This window comes from Eublepharis macularius, chromosome 8 (genome assembly GCF_028583425.1).
Source record: "Eublepharis macularius isolate TG4126 chromosome 8, MPM_Emac_v1.0, whole genome shotgun sequence".
Classification (NCBI taxonomy): domain Eukaryota; kingdom Metazoa; phylum Chordata; class Lepidosauria; order Squamata; family Eublepharidae; genus Eublepharis; species Eublepharis macularius.
In genome coordinates this window covers 84803395-84821204 of record NC_072797.1, presented here as the reverse complement: position 1 = coordinate 84821204, position 17810 = coordinate 84803395, and the positions used below count along the sequence as shown (strand labels likewise).

The window sequence follows — 17810 nt, the reverse complement described above, 5'->3', positions numbered from 1 at the left end:
GGTATATAAAACGAATGTTGTTGTTGTTATCAGAGGTCGAAGGGGTTCACTCAGATGGCAATTTCGGGTCCTGCTTGGCTGGTAAAGGTGCAGCCGGCCTGTCAGAGCCTGTGAGGGACATTTCTCACAGTGCTGCCTTAAGGCACACAGTCCAGTCGTGCCTGGCCTTGGGGGTGAAGCGCTTGCAGTGTTGACAAGCTCCAACATTGTGGCCCTCTCCTGGGCAGAGTACGCAGAGGTCGTGTTTGTCCGAGTGCGGCATTTTGGTGTCACATAGGGAGCCTTTCTTGAACAGCGCTTTTTAAAAAGTTGTGGACATCATGAAATCTAAGCTCCAAAACAGTCTGAAAGTAGAAAGAAGCAGACAACTCAAAGAGAAGCAAGAGAGAGAGAGAGAGAGAGAGAGAGAGAGAGAGAGAGAGAGAGAGAGAAATAACCTTTTGCAGCCGCAGCAAGGAAGGAACTGAGGGAAGAGGGTTCGCTCTGCCCAGCAACACTGCATTTTGGTGGGAATCCTCTGCTCATGCACATTGCCAGGAGGGAGCACCCCCTAGCGTCTGAGAGTTTGTAAATCTTTCCGGTGGCTGGTCTCTGCCTGCGCAGTCCCCAATGAGGGACTGCACTGCACTGAAGATCGATGACGAACAAAGATTCTCTAAGGAACAGCAGGCACTAATCATACGCTTTGATTCCACATAAGCTCCTCTCAATCCTGTTTCCTTTTCAATGCATTTTTAATGTTTTTGCACTAATAAATACAAAATTAAAAAATTAAGAAAAAGTTAAAAATACAGAGCCAGAATGTTCTATAGATTTTGATTATTACAGCTTCTGATTTCAAGCTGCAGCAATGCCCTGCTCTGTCCAAGCTGGGGAAAAAATTGCCTTAGGACCAGCTTGAGAAAACAACATGAGCATACACATGCATCTATGTCTTGTCCTTTTGTCATTCCTCTTTATAAAGCTCTACGACTTATACTACAAGCAGAACTCATAGTGTCTTTTAAATTAAGGTAGGCCTATGCAACTTGTAACATAAAGCTGAACATAAGCCACCAGACATGAACTGACATTGCCTGACAGATGTTAAGACAGTCCTTTATATTTGATGAACTGGGCAGTCAGTGAAAACAGAATATTCTTCAAGGCTGACTGGGTTGCCATCCAGGGAGGGGGACACATTGTAAAGGCCTGAACTAGGCCTTTAGCAAAAACCTTAAAATACTTAAACAGTTCTTTAGACCATTCATTCATTCTCCACTTTCTCCTCATTGTTCACACACCCAAAATAGACACTGTACTACAATGCATTCAGCATTAACACGAACTGCTGCAAGCAGGTACACTTGCAGCCTGCAATGGACCTGATAACTGTATGAGAAACACTGCTATATAGAACAATACATAGAATGAACAATGTCTGACTAAGTATGGAAGTCTGACAGCTTCTGCCCTATCGTCTGATGCACCAAAACCTATATTACATATAAAATGTAATATAGGTCCAGTATTTGTGAGAATAGGAGTAAACTAAAAAGTATCTATTGCTATATCTTTAGCATTCTTCCCCAAGACTCTCCCTAGCATTGTTTTTGTTATAGAAACCAGTTATTGGCAGAAAAAGGAACTTTACGTTTTAACTGCAAAATCAAGACATATATAAGAATCAGGAAATGAAGGATTTTAACAGATATTGGCTTGTTTCATAACACAGTTTTCTGTAAATGCCATCAGAATTTGGTCTTTGTATACCAGCTCGTTAGTCTTTCATGATATAATATGGAATCCTCATGTGAAATAAAAATGAAATGCATTAATTATCTTCAAGTACCACACTAACCATGAACAAAATGTTCTTGCTTTCAAACGATCAAAGTATCAACAAGGCTCAAATTTTCAAAATGCTCCTGTGACTTTTTGCAGTCTCATATCTACGATGAAACACATCTCCAAAGTATGTCAGCTCCCAATAGCATTTTTTAAAAAATTACTTTTCCTCTAGATAATTCCCCAAATTTACTGGCCTAATTATAGCAATCACACATAATGTCACTTGTTTTGCTTTAAAGTGCATACCTTATTAGCCAGACGCATTGCTAATTCTTACCATAGTTATGCATAGTTATGCATATTTCTTCTCACCATAGTTATGAATAAGCCAGTTTATCACATTCCCACTACTCCTTTTCGGCTGGGCATAGCTTATTTGTCAACATGAACAACTGTGCTATGACACCAACCTGTCCTAGCAAACAAACATCAGCTAAATTCAGACTTGCATTTATTCCAGTACTTGTTGCTAGGAAACCTTTCATCCACAGGGTTGCATGTAATCATCATTTATTAGAAACAAGTTTAAATCATTTTAAAAACACAGGCTTCACTTCAGCTTTGTTCACAAAGACAGTGCTTTGGGGTGTGTCAGAGCATGCACTTCTGCACACATTTTTAACAATTTATTACCCATCTGACTACAGGTTCACCCTGAGGTCAGAATCAAAAATAAACTTTTGTATTATGTTTCCTGTAGAGGACTAATAACTTTTACTAAGCAGCTTGTCTTCAGCACTTCATAGCACATGCAAGGAATTTATTATAATGAATACTCAATTTCTTCCATGATTAAACTCAGTTAACGTCCCCTCCCTTGCTGAATGCAGAGTATTTATGCAGAGTATTTATGATATTCTACCATTAGCTTTCTAGCATTCATTCATTTTTAAAAAAGCAAAAGAAGTTAGCATTTTTAGCTGTAAAATGGTGTGAGAGACCAGCAACTCGCCCCTTAGCACCACAAGTGAAAACTGCCAGTCAGCCATTACGCAACTGCACTTAAAATGACCCCCATTTCCAAGGTTTCTAGCAGGACAGGAAGGAAGGCCTTTTGTTAATAATGTGACTTGACACCACATTTTAAATGCAAACGGTGGCAATGTCATGCTAAGCGTAGTGAAGGGATTCAGCTACCTATTTAAACTGAACGTAAGACAGACAATAGTACCTACAAATGTAGCTATCTAGTGTCCAACAAATTTTCTTCAATCCATTCTAAAACCAACTTCAAATACTGTGTAAACATCAATCGCTTCACTTTCAGCCAGTGATGCCAATGCATAAAATGCATCTTCTAGGTCAGACTTCACATGCACAAAAGGATGCTACACACGACTCCTGTTACTGGACAGAGAGTGATGTAGTAAATACGAGCGCTGGTCCTGGATCAGAAAGCCTGAAGTTCATATCAATGAACAGGTATTAGAAAGTCACTCTTTCAGCCTAAACAATGTCACATTGGGAGAAGAGATGTTTAAACATTCAGTCTTCCCAGAGATAATGAAGTGCTTTATACAAAAACAATACCTATCTTGACTGGCACTTGTGCAGTTTACCTGACATGTTCAAGGTAGAAAGAAAGTATATAGGAGGGAGACAGGAGCGTGCTTGCTTTTGCATGATTCCTGAAATATAAAAATATTGTCTATGCATGTATAAACTGTTCTGCATATTTCTGATCATATGGACAAAGCCTATGAATGGTCACAGGGTCTGTAATCACGCAGCTCTACTGTCACCTCCTTCCAGCAGCAAAGAGTACTAGCCTGCCTCTTATTTCTTGATAATGAATTCTGTCATTCATGTTTTTATCTCATCCTTCTATCAAGGAGTTCTGTACATGGATCCCCCTTCCCTCTTTATCCTCAAAATAACCAAAAGGAAGATTAGGCTGAAAGACAGGAACTGGTTCTTAAAGTAAAAATCCAATTCTGCAACATTATAATAATCATTTATTAGTGTATAGTGCTTAAACAGGCTACTTATTTCACAGAGAGGTTTACAATTTTTTGATGAGATATAACAGAATGATAAAAATGTACATGAATTTACAGGAAAATAATAGCAAAAGAAGTAAAAAAGGCTGATATTAAAAAAATTATTCATGATTTAATAAAATAGTATCTATATCTAATGGTCACAATATTTTTAAAAAACGGTGTTGGCAGGTATTTTGAGAGAACAGGCAAGCTCCATTGCAAGTCTCTCTTAGAGGTCTTGCCACTGTTGTAGACTAGTCATAATGGCAGAACGCAGACCCCGCCCCCCCCATTAGGGACTGGGAGCAGAAAAAACCTTCTGGACACACAGTGTAGGGGGTAGAGCTGCCAGCCCCTCTTACCTTCAAAATGGGGGACTGGGGGTCACTAGGAAAGTGGCCAAACAGACCTAATGCACAGTAAAAATGACTTTCCTGGGAAGAAACAATCTAAAAACATCTCTGCATAACAGCAATCCTTCCTGCATTTGTGGGCAGATGCCAATGTTGGAATAAGCTGACTGAATTTGTTTAATCATAACCACAGTAAGCTGTTCATCTTTGTAACAGAATGCCACTGACTGGTAGCTGAGACTGTGCTTTGTACCCTTGTTAAAATGCTTGCTCAGATAAGCTGGTTAACTGTAATTCAATCCAGATGTTTGAGGAGTATTACCAACCTTTATTAGATAAAACTGCCAGAACTACAAAAAAGCAAGAATGTCTTCACATATGTACATACTGAATCTGAATTCTGTATTCTTTTACTCATCACAGCACATTAGCACACCAAAGTTATTAACTCACAAGAATCTATTAGCTCATCTGTTCACACATGCCTATGTCAATCACTTGTTTTTTAGCCAAAAAAAACCCCCAAAAAACCAGCAACTCCTATAAAGTTTCCAACTTCTTTTGGCACAGGCAACCAGGTGAGTGGTTATTCCTAAACTTGTACTAAAATAGCTATAATATGCAGGGGTCATTTCGTAGAAAAAGAGTTGCAGAAACTCATTAGAACAACTCATTAGCATATGTCACACTCCTTGCCAGAGCCGGAAGTGTATCATTAGCATAATTTATTGGCATATATCACACCCCCTGACATCACCTATCCTGGCTGTTTTGGACCTAATCCTGGCCATTCATCAGAAGCTCGATCCTGGCCATTTCAGGACCAATCCTGACTGTTTTGTGCCTGATCCTGACCATTTTGTGCCCAAATTTGGGCCATGAGAGTCAGGGGGCTGCAGTAAGGAGGCTGAAATGGGGCCGAAACAGCCGGGACTGGGTCGGTGCCAGACAGGGCAGGGTTCCCCCACCCGGCACCAACTCGATCTGGACCATTTTGGCCCCGATTCAGGCTAAAATGGGCCCAAAATGGCCAAAAATCAGGTGGGCCGGGCCACCTGACACGAGACCTCTTGGGAGAACTGCCGGAACTGCATTCCTGCGCGTTCCCCCTCAAAATGAGCCCTGATAATATGTAAGTTTTTGCAGAAAAGTTTCTTCAAATAAGTAGCATGAATTTCTTCTTACATTACTACCTACTTAATGGGCCATACATACAACGCCTACAGTAACCGATTTCTACTCCAACAAGGTCATTTGCTTAAAGCAATTAAATCCATACAAAAATATAATTCATCAGAAAGGAACAGTATGAAGATGCCAGTTACAATTGTGCCAGCACCCTGCAGCCTGAACAACAGTCAAAGATCTGTCAATTCAAATTAATACAATATGCATTTGTTTTTGATTAAACATAAGCATCTCAACTCAGAGTTCAGTAAGTACTTGATCTGTTCCAGAAGCAGGAACTCTCATGTGCACTTCGAACTCCTGCAACTGGAATGCATTCTCCATCATTTCAATAAAGAGAGTTAATTCACACAAACCAAAGAATGCTTGCATGTCCGGGCTTCTTTCTGAAGTTAACAAGATAACTTTTGATGCAGAAGATCCATATACACATCGGAGATTCTGAACTCAGGGTTCTCTGGTGATGACTGAATGAGTGATGATTAACCAAATGAGGGCTGTAAAACATTAAATGTTTAAGTGTTTATATAAACATTTTCCATCTCCTGAAAAACTGGCAAAAGGTTACCTGTACATTCTAGGATAATTTGTGACTGTGGAATGTGCGTTTCCCAATGCTGGTCTTACTATTAATCATCTGTGCACAAGTTTGATACTGGAGTACATTAGCATTTCAAAATCAGTAGCAAAACTAATAATATGTAATAATGTGAATGTGGCCTAGTTTGGAAGCATGTAAATGTTTCAACAGTGAAGTGATAGTTTAATGGCTCTTTATTAATAAAATTTACATCCCAAAGCCAACCATGACCAGCTTAGAGTTAAATACATGTTACCTTTTCTAGTTCCCTGGACCTGACTTGCTTTATTTGCAGCCACACAAGCATTTTATAAGACCACAGGGGCACAATTCACCTCCACAGTAGGACAAAGAATTCCCTCCTACGGCAGTTTCTGCTCAGGAGAATGGCACCGGGAAGAGGAAGGATCCCCTCAATCTCACACTATGGTCCAAAGCCAAACCGGGTCCCCAAGGACCTTTAAAATGCAATTCTCTGCACCTTCTGTGTGGCTGCAGGCCTGGGAAACCAGGATCCAATGTGTTTGAAATCGTATCATGCAGTTCAGACCTTTGTGAACAAGGAAAATGCTAATGATCTCAAAGGACTTCCAGTAGCACCTTAAAGAGTAACTAGATTTCCAGGGTATAAGCTTTCGAGTGTAAAAGCTCCCTTCATCAGATACAAGGAGTGGGAAAAGGAAAGAGTTCTTATAATCCAGGCAGAAGGTGGGAAAGGTAATTTAAATTAGAGTGTCAGGAAGCTAGCTATAATATATGTTGTAAGTAGCTTGATAGAGCAGGGGTGTGAAGTGCAAAAATTAGCACTGGTGATGCGAGAAAAATCCCATGTCCTGATTCAACCCTGGGAGATCTATTGTTCCAAATTTGCAAATAAACTCTGTTTCAGCAATCTTGCATTGTAATTTTCCTTTGAAGTTTCCCTTCTTGAGAACTGCTACTCTTAGATCAGAATGGCCTGTGGATTCCCAGTACTGGGGCCAGAAGGCGGACTGGGCTCAGATGCACAGACCAAGGCTGGGACTCCAGAGGCTAGGCAAGGTGTGGTCATTCAGTCCAAAGTCAGGGTTCCTGCAATAAGGTTAGGTAAAGTCAGGCAGTCCAAGGTCAGGGTTCTAGCAGTCAGGCTAGGTAGGGTCAGGAAGTCCGAGGTTGGGCTTTCAGGAAACAGGCAAGGCAAGACAGAGTGAGCAGCTTCACAGTGATTGTATGCGTTGCATCCGTGCCCATTGCTGACTCTTGATGGCATATATAATGTTGGAAGATGAACAAGTGAATCAGAGTGAGATGGTATAGCTGGTGTTGTGAGGTCCAGTGACTGTATTGTTGCAGTGAATATGGGGGCAGAGTTGGCATCTTGGTTTATTGCCGGTCCTGGTCCCAGAGTTTGTGTCTATCTTAGGAAGTGCACTGTTATGATCAAGGAGTTGTTTAAGGTTGGGGGGATGGCTGTGGGCAAGAATAGGTTTGCCCAATTAATAACTTGACCCAACACTAATTCACTGTAATGCGTCAAAGAAGCTGTTAAACCTCTCTGCCAGAAAGCCTGGTGAGATCATCCCAAAACAGACTCAAGGTGACTACCAGGCCATCAAAACCTATTCCTACATATTCAGAAAAAATCTGGAGCTATAAAGGTCCTTTCTGGATTAAACAACACAATAAGAGCAAACAAAATAAACAACAAAACAGGAGTCAGTATCTAACAACCACTGACCCATAGTGACTCTCAAGGAGGTAATCAGTAACCCACCTATGAAGGTGTATGGCTCAAAAAACCTTCAAATCTGTAGACAAAAAGAAAGATTCTCAGAACCACAACTTTACTCCAAGAACTGTCCTCCATCACAATGCTACTGCACTCTGATAACAAGACTAGACTCATACTCCCAGATCAGGCGAAGTACAACCTTTCTTTGACACCCTCAAAATTCCTGCATTCTCTCCCTCTGCCTCCTACCAGGGTATCTGCTCCCAGCTACAATCAGCCTCACTCTCAGCCTCCATCCCAGCCAAGCCAAAGCCAGGCCTCTGATTGCCTTGTCTTTTCCCTTTCCTTTCCTGAAGCTGAATTTCAACTCTGGCCACATATCCCCTTTCCTCCTACTTCCCAACCAGCCCAGTTTCTTCTCCACTCTAAACTCTTCATCAATTTAAGCTTCAGCTTGATGCATGTTCCCGACTGCTTTTCCTATCTCATCTCAGGGCCAAGCTACAAGTGACGAATGACACTTGAACGGCAAGTGGATTGAGTGGAGGGCAAGTGAACAGGGAGAAATACACTTGCTGTTCAAGTGTCATTCATCACTTGTAGCTTGGCCCTCAGACTCCTCCCCTCAGTCCTAAAACCATTCATGTTCTCAACCTTGGCTGCAGTGGTCTCCTGCCAAATCGCACTTACTTCTCTTCCAGTTTTGATAAGATTTCACTGAAGTGGGATTCCGTTTTTTTCTTCCATCTATCCCTGATCTATCCCTGTAGTCAGTAAAGTTGAATATTTCTGAATTTAGAATTGCCTCCTTTTCCCTCTTCATGATATTGCTTGCAAGCATGCCTGTGTACATGTCTGAAGGCTACATGCATCCCTTACTCTATGGTAACAGAGGGGCTTGCCATGTAGATATTCCTCCAAGCAGGCTGTTTGCAAAGACAAAGTGGGCCTGAACAATTATCACCAGAGTTAACACAGAAATGTTTTGCTGAGCCCAGAGTTGATTTTATAGTAAGAGAATAAATTTACTTGCTGTGCAATCATTGCTATTCAATGAGCTACAAAAGGGAAGGCTTGAAAATACTGTTAACAAAACAGATGTAAAGAAATATAAACATTTAAATACTCTTTTCATTTTTTGTTAAGAATATACTAGTGTGAAAAGTTGCCAGCTGGCCAGGTGACCAGGCATCCAAAGATATCCGGGTGATGATGGAGTCATTTCCCAATAATGAGGTCAGTAACATAGCCTTCAAAATACAAGGTCATTTTCTCTCTCTGAGATGAATTTATTGATTCTAATTAAGCCCAGTTTCCTGCAGCAATAGTAGCTAATGTAGTGTTCGGGTCAAGGGATTTCAGGAATTGCCCACACTACAAATTCATGCTTTTAAATAGACATTAAAATATCACTTTCTAAGCTCTTCTAAACCTATACATTTTTACAGAGAGAGGCCCCACCTAATTCAATGAGACAATTACAAATGCATATAGTACTGCAAAAAAACAAAAGAAAACACAACTCAATTAAATGCTCTGTACTCTAGAATTGCCTGATAAATTCCACATCAACATTTCTGTTTAGAATTCTAGCAATAGTGAAAGGAGAATTCCTCCCTCCCTCCACCCTTCCTCTCATATAAACAGATGGCGAAAAATAGTCTTGCCTGAACTCACTAGAAACTTCGGAGGACTAACTGTATCAGTGAATACATAAGATTATTGTGGCAAAAATATCTACTACAGATGGAAAGCTCAAATAATATTGTCTCCACAGATGGAAAATTATAAATTCTGCCTTTGTATAAACACAGCTACAGCCATCACAATTCCCTATCCCTTTAAAACTGAAAGGTTCTTCCTAGCATGCTCCAATGTTGACCTACTCCTATGGACAGCATGGCAAAGTCTATCCAGGCTTCAAATTATTTTCTGGCTACAATTGCAGCCATCCACACACACTCATACTTAGCTGTTCTGGCTATTCAAATCCTTTTGGGGAAGAAGTTAGATTAATTTGTTGTCCAAAACTATTACCACTAAGCTCCTGATGAAATAGGATGCTTAAAGTCAAACATGATGATGTGGGACTTACCAAAGGTGATATTTAAACTCAAAAAGCATGTCAATTTAAATGAGAACTGTGGCTGGAGGAAGAGGGAGTACCTCCCCCCGAGGCTGTTTTCCCCAACACACACTGCCCCCCAAGCTTATATAGTGTTTGTGCTTTCCCCCACCAGGTCCTATAGCAGCCTGGGAAGGGGGGAGGGGTCTCAGGGGAAGAGTTAACTCCCATCAGATCCAAATCCCAACAGGACCCATCTGGGTGATTTCAGAATTTAAATTCAAACATGTAGTATTCTTTCTGTTCAATTTGATCACTAGGGTAGAATTATTCCTTAACAAGAGTCAGAAGTACACCAAGAGCTAGCAGATCAGCGTTACAAGTATGTATATGCTGATCTGTAAATCTATACACAGAAATGAGAGAATAGCAGATGGCTATTTATTCAATCAGCTCTTACTAGTCCCTAGATATTAATCTTGTAGCAATGCATAAAAATGAAAGCAAAGCTCTTACAAATACACACATTCAGTATAAAACAACCAAAAAATATGGAAAATATAGAAGCTCTTCCTTGGCACCCTATCCAGGATTAAGAAGCCAAAAATAAAACTGTCAATTTATCAACTCCTTTCATGCTGCCTAACAGATCTGGGCAAGTGCAATAAAATAAAGAGGTTGTCTTCTTCCACATTTTGCTTTCTAAAGTTCTAGATAATGCCATTGCTCTGAGCCACTCAGCGCTGGGTCCTTTGCCCTACAAAAGCCACCCTCTTTGGGTAATATACTCAGTATTATGTTTTCCAAAACTGCAAGATCAAAATGATGGGCACTGCAACTTTCATTGCAAAGATCAGCCTAATGCAACACACTACTCTAAACTTCTAATCTCCAACTGAAAGCTACCCTTTACCAAGCAGAAGTACAGTGTGGATAAAGGAACAGAAAGGAGAGGTCATCTAACCCTGCTCTATTTGTTCTGTTCCCTTTGTATCGAGGTTTATTACCCCATAGACGGAGGACTCTCTCTTGGTATGAATATGTGGGGCAGCTTTGCTCAGTACAGAAACACCCCTTGGTTGTTCTGACTCTGGTAAGGTTGCATTTTGCTGCTGCCTGCTCACAGATTTTTTCTGTGGCTCATGTCATGTTGTGGAATAACCTTCCACAGGAAATCAGACGACCTAAGAATCTCTTGTGCATTAATTGTTTTGGTTCCTCAAGATAATTCCTTTGTGGATGTCTTGAAAGACAGTGGTCTGTTTTGTACTTTATTACATTTTTTCTGGTAGTGGTTTTAATTCTGTTGTTTTTAGAATATTATATAGCACTGATGTCATTGCCTTGGGTCCCAGTTACGTGGGGGCTCATAAATGTTTTAAATACATGGTGGCTTTTCATTTGTCTTTAGCACCGAATCCCCCCCTTTATTTGTATGACCTCTTCTTGGCTTCCATATATTAACATTTTGCTCTTGATCATCCAGATGGGTTCAAGTGCTTTTTAGAAAGGGGGGGGGGGGAGAATTAGAAATGTGACATTTTTTTTCTCCTGTCTCAGTTTCAATTCCTATTTGTTTGCCTTGAAAAAGAGAAAATAAAAAGCAGTATTGGCATCTTATTGGCTAAATCAAGTACCATGATTTCTTGCAAAAACCTTTCAGGTTTCATTTTGCAAGAAAAACTATTTAAAGCTGAAAACAAAATTGAATGAGGATGAGAGAAGAAATGGCAGCAATTCCTTGGGTCAGGGGGTATGGAGCCCACTTGATGGATGCGGTAAAGCTTAAGGTTATTGATTTTGCTTAACTAATTAACTGTAAAAGACAGTGAGTCTCAAGAAAGTTAATTGCCCCTTAAAAGTCAATACATTTCTCTTGTTTAAATGAGCGCAGCTTTTGTAAGAATTTTTCCACCCTGCACAGAGAGGAAGACAAAGTGAGACACACAAATACAATTTGTTCCATAATCTCTTTGTGCATTAATTTCCATTTTCCTTTCCTGTTGCTGTTTTCCAATTCACTTACATCTTCAGAAGTTGATATTGTTTCTTTGAAAAAGCATTTTTATATCTACCGTATTAAACTGAATAGAGCAACAGTATGTTCAAGGAAGTCTCCATGTATTTTTGGAGCCCTCCTGCCATCACCGTACCCTAACACACAACTTCAAGGCAAGGGAATGTATCCAGGGAAGCTGCGCAGAAGGGAACTGAGGGCAGCAGACTGACCTTCAATGGTTAGTTTACCTAATTTTGGATTCTAACAGGCCTTTAGACTAAATTGTTAAGATGGCAGCTTGTACTATGTTGAGTTTATATAATAAATATATTATGAACTGTTAAGCCTGTAGACAACAGCCTATAAGTAAAGTTTATTTTATTCAGGCTACAGTTATACTGTATTCTGTATACAAGAAAACATCTTACATTGTCATTCAAAAGATATTAATTCAACATCAATAGTACATTAACATTAAACTCAGTAACAATGTTACTTATATAACTTTCTCCCCGATGGGAACCCAAAGAGGCTTATATTATTTTTCTTTCCTCGTTTACCCTTACAACCTCCCTGTGTGGCTTAGAGTGTATGACTATCCCCAAGCCTTTTCGATATTTTTCTAAATCTCAAATAACAGAAGATGATGAATGAAGAATGACTCCCTCACAGCTCTTTTCAGGAATCCTGCCAAATCAAAGACTATGACATCTTTTCATTAGGTCTCCAGATCTGCTAGACTTGAACTGAGAGACCTGAGGATCAGTCATAGGCTCCTGAGCCTTCTAAGTTATTGATCAAAGGAAGAACTGACAGGTAGTTCTGGCTGGAACATTAACACTGTAGCCCACTGTAGCTCTCATGGTATATGAAGTCAAGTAACAGCGGGTAGTAAATGTGGTGCCACTGGCTGATACAGAGCTACAAGGCTTGCTTCTTTTCCTGAATCTGGTCAACTTTAGCTGAGGGAGGCCACAAGCTTCTTTCTCTTGACCAGATTTACTATGTTCAGTGTGTCTGACTTTGGCCTGCAACCTTCAACCTGCCTGCCACATGTCCAAGATATTTGCTGACCATCTGGTTTGAGTCCTTGACAACACAGGACATTTGTAAGGATCATTGCCCAATCTTATGCTGTGGGGCACAGCTCCCTTTATTGGGATGTATCAGTCGGGATATCATCCCCTATCAGTAGAGAAGGATGCATGCTGTTCACCACAGCTTTAGATAGCTCAGCAGCATCTGGTCCAATGGCAACAATTTCTGTCCCAACAAAAGGTGCAAAAAGAGTGAAAAAGAAAGGCTCTGAAAAAGGTAATCAAAAAATCATACTGGAAAGTACATAACAATGGGCTTCTCCACAAGCCAAATAGCAATATACATGGTTGTATACTTAACCACAAAAGAACTGAGGGATCAGCACGGGAAACTGTGCCTTAAGATGCCACTTAAGTCATCCGAAAAGCTCTGCTCCGTTTTCTAAAGCTACCAAAGATTCAGAAGAAGGATAGAAGAGACCTATGGAATTTCTTGGAGCTATCATGTTCTGTCCCATCCACCTTAGTTTTTGTTGATTGGTTTTGCCATAAGTATTTTAATGCTGATTTCATGGCTGTTGATAATTCAATTTTATTATTTTAATTTTCTGGTCTGCTGGTTAGTTCTTCCCCCTCTTTATTCATTTTGTACTAATATGTATTTTAAATGATGTTATGATTACCTTGGAGGGTCTTTAACTCAAAAGCAAGTTAGACATTTTGTAATGTTGTACAAAACCAAGCACAAACTGGAACCTTATTTGACCATGGCACTATGTGCTAAGGTTCCAAACTAGATATGGGTTGGATGTAAATTACAATTATTCCCACCCTTCTCCACCCCCACCCCAGGCAATGTAAGCAAGCGGTACACCTTCCGTTAGAACTGAAGAAAGAAATGTTGTATGCATGGCTCGCACCAGTATTTCCCAACCTGTGGGTCGGGACCCAAAAGTGGGTTATGAAGCCTCTGAAAGTTGGTTGCAGGATAGCCATCCCTAATGGCGGCTCTTGTCCTTTGCACTCTTCTCTTTCTCTCTTCTTCCTTGCCAGCTACACCTTTTCCCCTCACCCTCCCTCTCTGTGACAATAATGAAGGGGGCAATTAGTAACTTTACAAAAGTAGATGGAAGAAGGGGGGCTTTGGAGAGTAGATGGAAGCTGTTCAGTGAATAAAAACACTTATTGTGTCTGGTTGTTGTGGCTGAGGCTGGAGGAAGATGGCAGAACCATATAGGGAGAACGCTCCTGGGCTCAGGGGACTTCATGGCATGCGTGCAAGATTGCTAACTTTCTTTCATGGGTGAGCATGGCGGTGAGTTTTGCTTCACCCTTGAACAGTAATGGCCAATTCCCCAATTCCTTCTGTTGCTTGGTGAACAGACCAACCTCCTTAGCTGAGATATCATAATCAACCATGAAGAGGAACTTATCAGTTCAGCTTGTAACCCTGGCCAAGGAACATTTGCTGTTTTTCATGGAGCAGGACCCCACTGTGCCCAGGGAAGTACCACATGCTACTCAAAAATAACCTGAGGATTGCCAGTGGTTCGAACAATTCCCTCTCTTGTGTGTTGCTTTAAGCAAGTCCACCAGATAGTTTGCAACTTTGTTGTACAGTGCCAAGTTCCCCCAACTGATGAGTAGCATCCATAATACTTAATTTCTAAAATAACTAACAAACCTAAGAGAGTTCTATCTTTTAAAAAAGAAATGCTTTTGTTCAACATTTATGATGCTATCTGAACATTACTTAAGAACTAAGATAAAAAAGTAAGATAAGAATCAGAATACATTCAAAGAGGCTCTGCATGAAGCCTGTTTTGGAAAAGTGTAGGTTAGTGCTTATCACAGATGAATTGCTTCATACTGTGGGAAACTTTAAAATACTACAATCTTAAATTAACAAGGTGATATAATGCATAAAAACTGACATCCCTTGCAGGCTTTTCTGTTTTAAATGAGAGAACTCTTATTACTAATGATTTTGCTGACTGTCTTCAAAGGGTGGATCAGGAGGACCAACATGGGCTACACCCTGACCAAAAGGTAGACTCTAACAGTTGACATAACTCCTATTTGTATTGTTTAAGGCTTTTTCCCCCCAAAGAAAAAAAGATAGGGAGAAAACAAATGCTAAGGAGGCAGACCTATTTTTCTTTTAATGGCTTGGAACCACTGGAAATTTCTGCATATGGATGGGGTTTCCATCCAAAGTGTGACTGTCAGAAAAAAAAGACATCAAGTATTTGGATTATAAAAAATGGGGGGGGGGAGAATCTGTCTCTTCAGATAATAAAAAGAAAAATTGAGTGGTATTGTATCTAAAATCAGCAGTGAAACCAGAACTGGCAATCATGGCAGATTTGTAGGGGTGGAAGTGACATTAAATGGGAGCATAATTTGGATGGTGGGAATCTATGTACCAAAGGAGGAAAAGGGGTGGTTCTACAAATATCTTTGGGAAAAACTGGTGGATTTGCCCTATGAAAATTGTTGGCTGATAGGTGATTGGAATGGTGTAGTTTATCCACAAATAGATAGGTGCGCTGAGAAAAACACAAAAGACACTCAAGGCAAATTACCAAAGGTTTGTTTTGACATGATTGATAATATGGGTTTGGTGGATGTTTGGAAACAAAAAATGGGGATTCAAGAGAATATACATTCTATTCTGAGAGACATAAATCTTGGTCACGTATAGATATGGTTTGGGTATCAAAAAATTTGGTGACCAAAATTGTTAAAGTGGAGATATTGCCAAAGTCCTTTTCAGACCATAATCCTATAAGTGTAAGTTATAGAACCAAATCTAATACATTTAGGTGACAAGTAAATGAATCTATACTACAGAAAGAGGCAATTGTAGAGGACCGTAAAAAAAAGGCTCAAAGAATTTTTTGAATTTAATTTGAACAAGGGTACAGACTTGAGAATGATTTGGGACACAAGCAAAGCATTTATAAGAGGCCACTTCATACAACATAACTTGGAATTAAAGGGAAAAAGCAGGAAAAAATGCAAGATATTCTGTAATAAATTTTTAAAAAGAAGAAGGAAGAATTAAAAACTGTGCCGGGAAATGTTAAGGTGCAACAAGAGATAAAATGCTTGCAACAACAGCTATCAATGTTAACAGTAAGGGATTTAGAGAATTATGCTAAGCAGAGAAATTTCGAATTTGCTAATAAACTAGGAAGGTGGTTGGCCTATAGACTGAGAAAAGAGAGAGAGAGAGAGAGAGAGAGAGAGAGAGAGAGAGAGATGATTTTAAAATTGCAAGGTGGGAATACAGAAAATGGGGCCATCCAAAAGACCCTTTTTAAAGAAACTGAATGATTTAGATAATTAGATTATTAGATAAAACATAAGCTACTGAAAATTATGGAAGAACAACAGGTGATGATGAACAGCCCAACAATGATTCAAGAAGTGGTGGAAGCAATTAAAAAGATGAAAACTGGGAAGTCACCAGGTCCTGATGAACCCTCTGGGCACTATTATAAAATGCTTTGAAGATGAGATTTCAGTACCCTTGCAAAATACAATGAATTCAATTTTATTGGGAGGAAAGATGCCAGAGACTTGGAAAGATGCTAACATTACATTGATACCCAACAAAGGGCAAGATTTGACACTGGCAAAAAACTATGACTACAAACTATTTACCACGATTTTAGCAGAAAGACTTAAATATGTTCTCAAAGACTTTATTCATGAAGATCAAAGTGATTTTTTACGCAAAAAACAGTTGAAAGACAATGTCAGAACTGGATTGAATGTAGTAGAATATTTGGATAAACATAACTGTCGTAAGGCAGCCTTGTCCTGTGCTCAGTGAAGAGTCATCAGGCGAAGAACTGCCTGCAGTTCACCCCGAAACTGACCCAGCTGCACCTGACCTTGAGTCAGATGAAGAGCAAATTACAGATCCAATTACAGGCTAATCAACTAGCACAGCCTTCAGCTGACCCAGACCCAACAAGGCTGCAGAAGCCAGCTCCTCCCCTTCCTCTTTGATGACACCCTTGCAGCGCAGCTCCGGCACTGTCAAAGGCTTCAAGTACATAGGAAGAATGCACGACTCAAGAGCCAGCGATAACTGTCAAATGACCATGATCAATTAGTAGCTTTAGGATCTCTGCCTAGTAAGTGGCTGACAGTTTAGCTCATTAGGACAGCCATAAAAATGGCTGGAAAAAGTAGCAGTTGGTGGAAGAAACTAGTACATTTTACAGCTGCTCCACTGTCCCTGATGTTGCCCAGACTGCGAAACTCTGACACTAGGAGTAGACCTGACTTGTGGCTTCTCTGGAACTTTGACCCTTGGACTGGATTTGACTTTTGTCTTCCCTGGAACTGTGACCCTTAAACTGAACCTAACCTGTGGCTTCTCTGGAACGCTGACTGTTGGACTGGACTCTGTTTATTATTTGCTTCCTGGTCATGACTGGGCTCTTCATTTTGGCCCCTGGGCCCTAGGGGACTACAGCAATACAATAATGAAAAACAAGCAGCTCCAATTTTCTTGGGAGCTGAGACAATTTGAACTGGATTTTCCTGTTTGAAGTTTTAGAAAAGATGAATTTTGGGGAGAATTTCATAAAATTGGTGAAATCAATCTACACTTCACAGAATGCTAAACTTACTGTTAATGGAGAATTAACTAAACCATGTGAGATTCAAAAAGGAACATGTCAAGGATGTCCGTTGTCACCACACCTTTTCATTTTGGTGTTGGAAGTTTTGAATAGAGACATTAGACAGGAGGAAAGGATTAGAGACGTAAAAATTAAAACAGTCATACAAATTAAGAGCCTTTGCAGATGATTTAGTTTTAATTCTGGAAGACCCATTAGAGGGAATTGAAATATTGATGGAGAAGTTGACAGAGTTTGGTACTTTGGCAGGTTTCATAATAAATGAACAGAAAACAAAAATGTTAACAAAAAACAAGGATACTAAAAACCAGGAATAATTGAGGGTTGAAAAATAAGGTAAAATATTTAGGTACCATGCTGACGGGGATGAACTGTATGCTATTTCAAAATAATTATGTTAAGAC

General features: G+C 40.0%; 1 protein-coding gene across 8 annotated transcripts in view; it reads right to left on the bottom strand.

Annotated features, from left to right (window-relative positions):
* Positions 1 to 17810, bottom strand: part of SEMA4D (semaphorin 4D) — a 151516-nt gene that overhangs the window by 87953 nt on the left and 45753 nt on the right. The window contains exon 1 of one of the 8 annotated variants that reach the window (XM_054986235.1): positions 5710 to 5789. The exons of the other annotated variants lie outside the window; for them this stretch is intronic. The gene's annotated coding sequence lies outside the window, so the exon portion shown is untranslated. Of the gene's footprint in view, positions 1 to 5709; positions 5790 to 17810 lie in introns of those variants that run through there. 8 annotated transcript variants of the gene reach the window in all.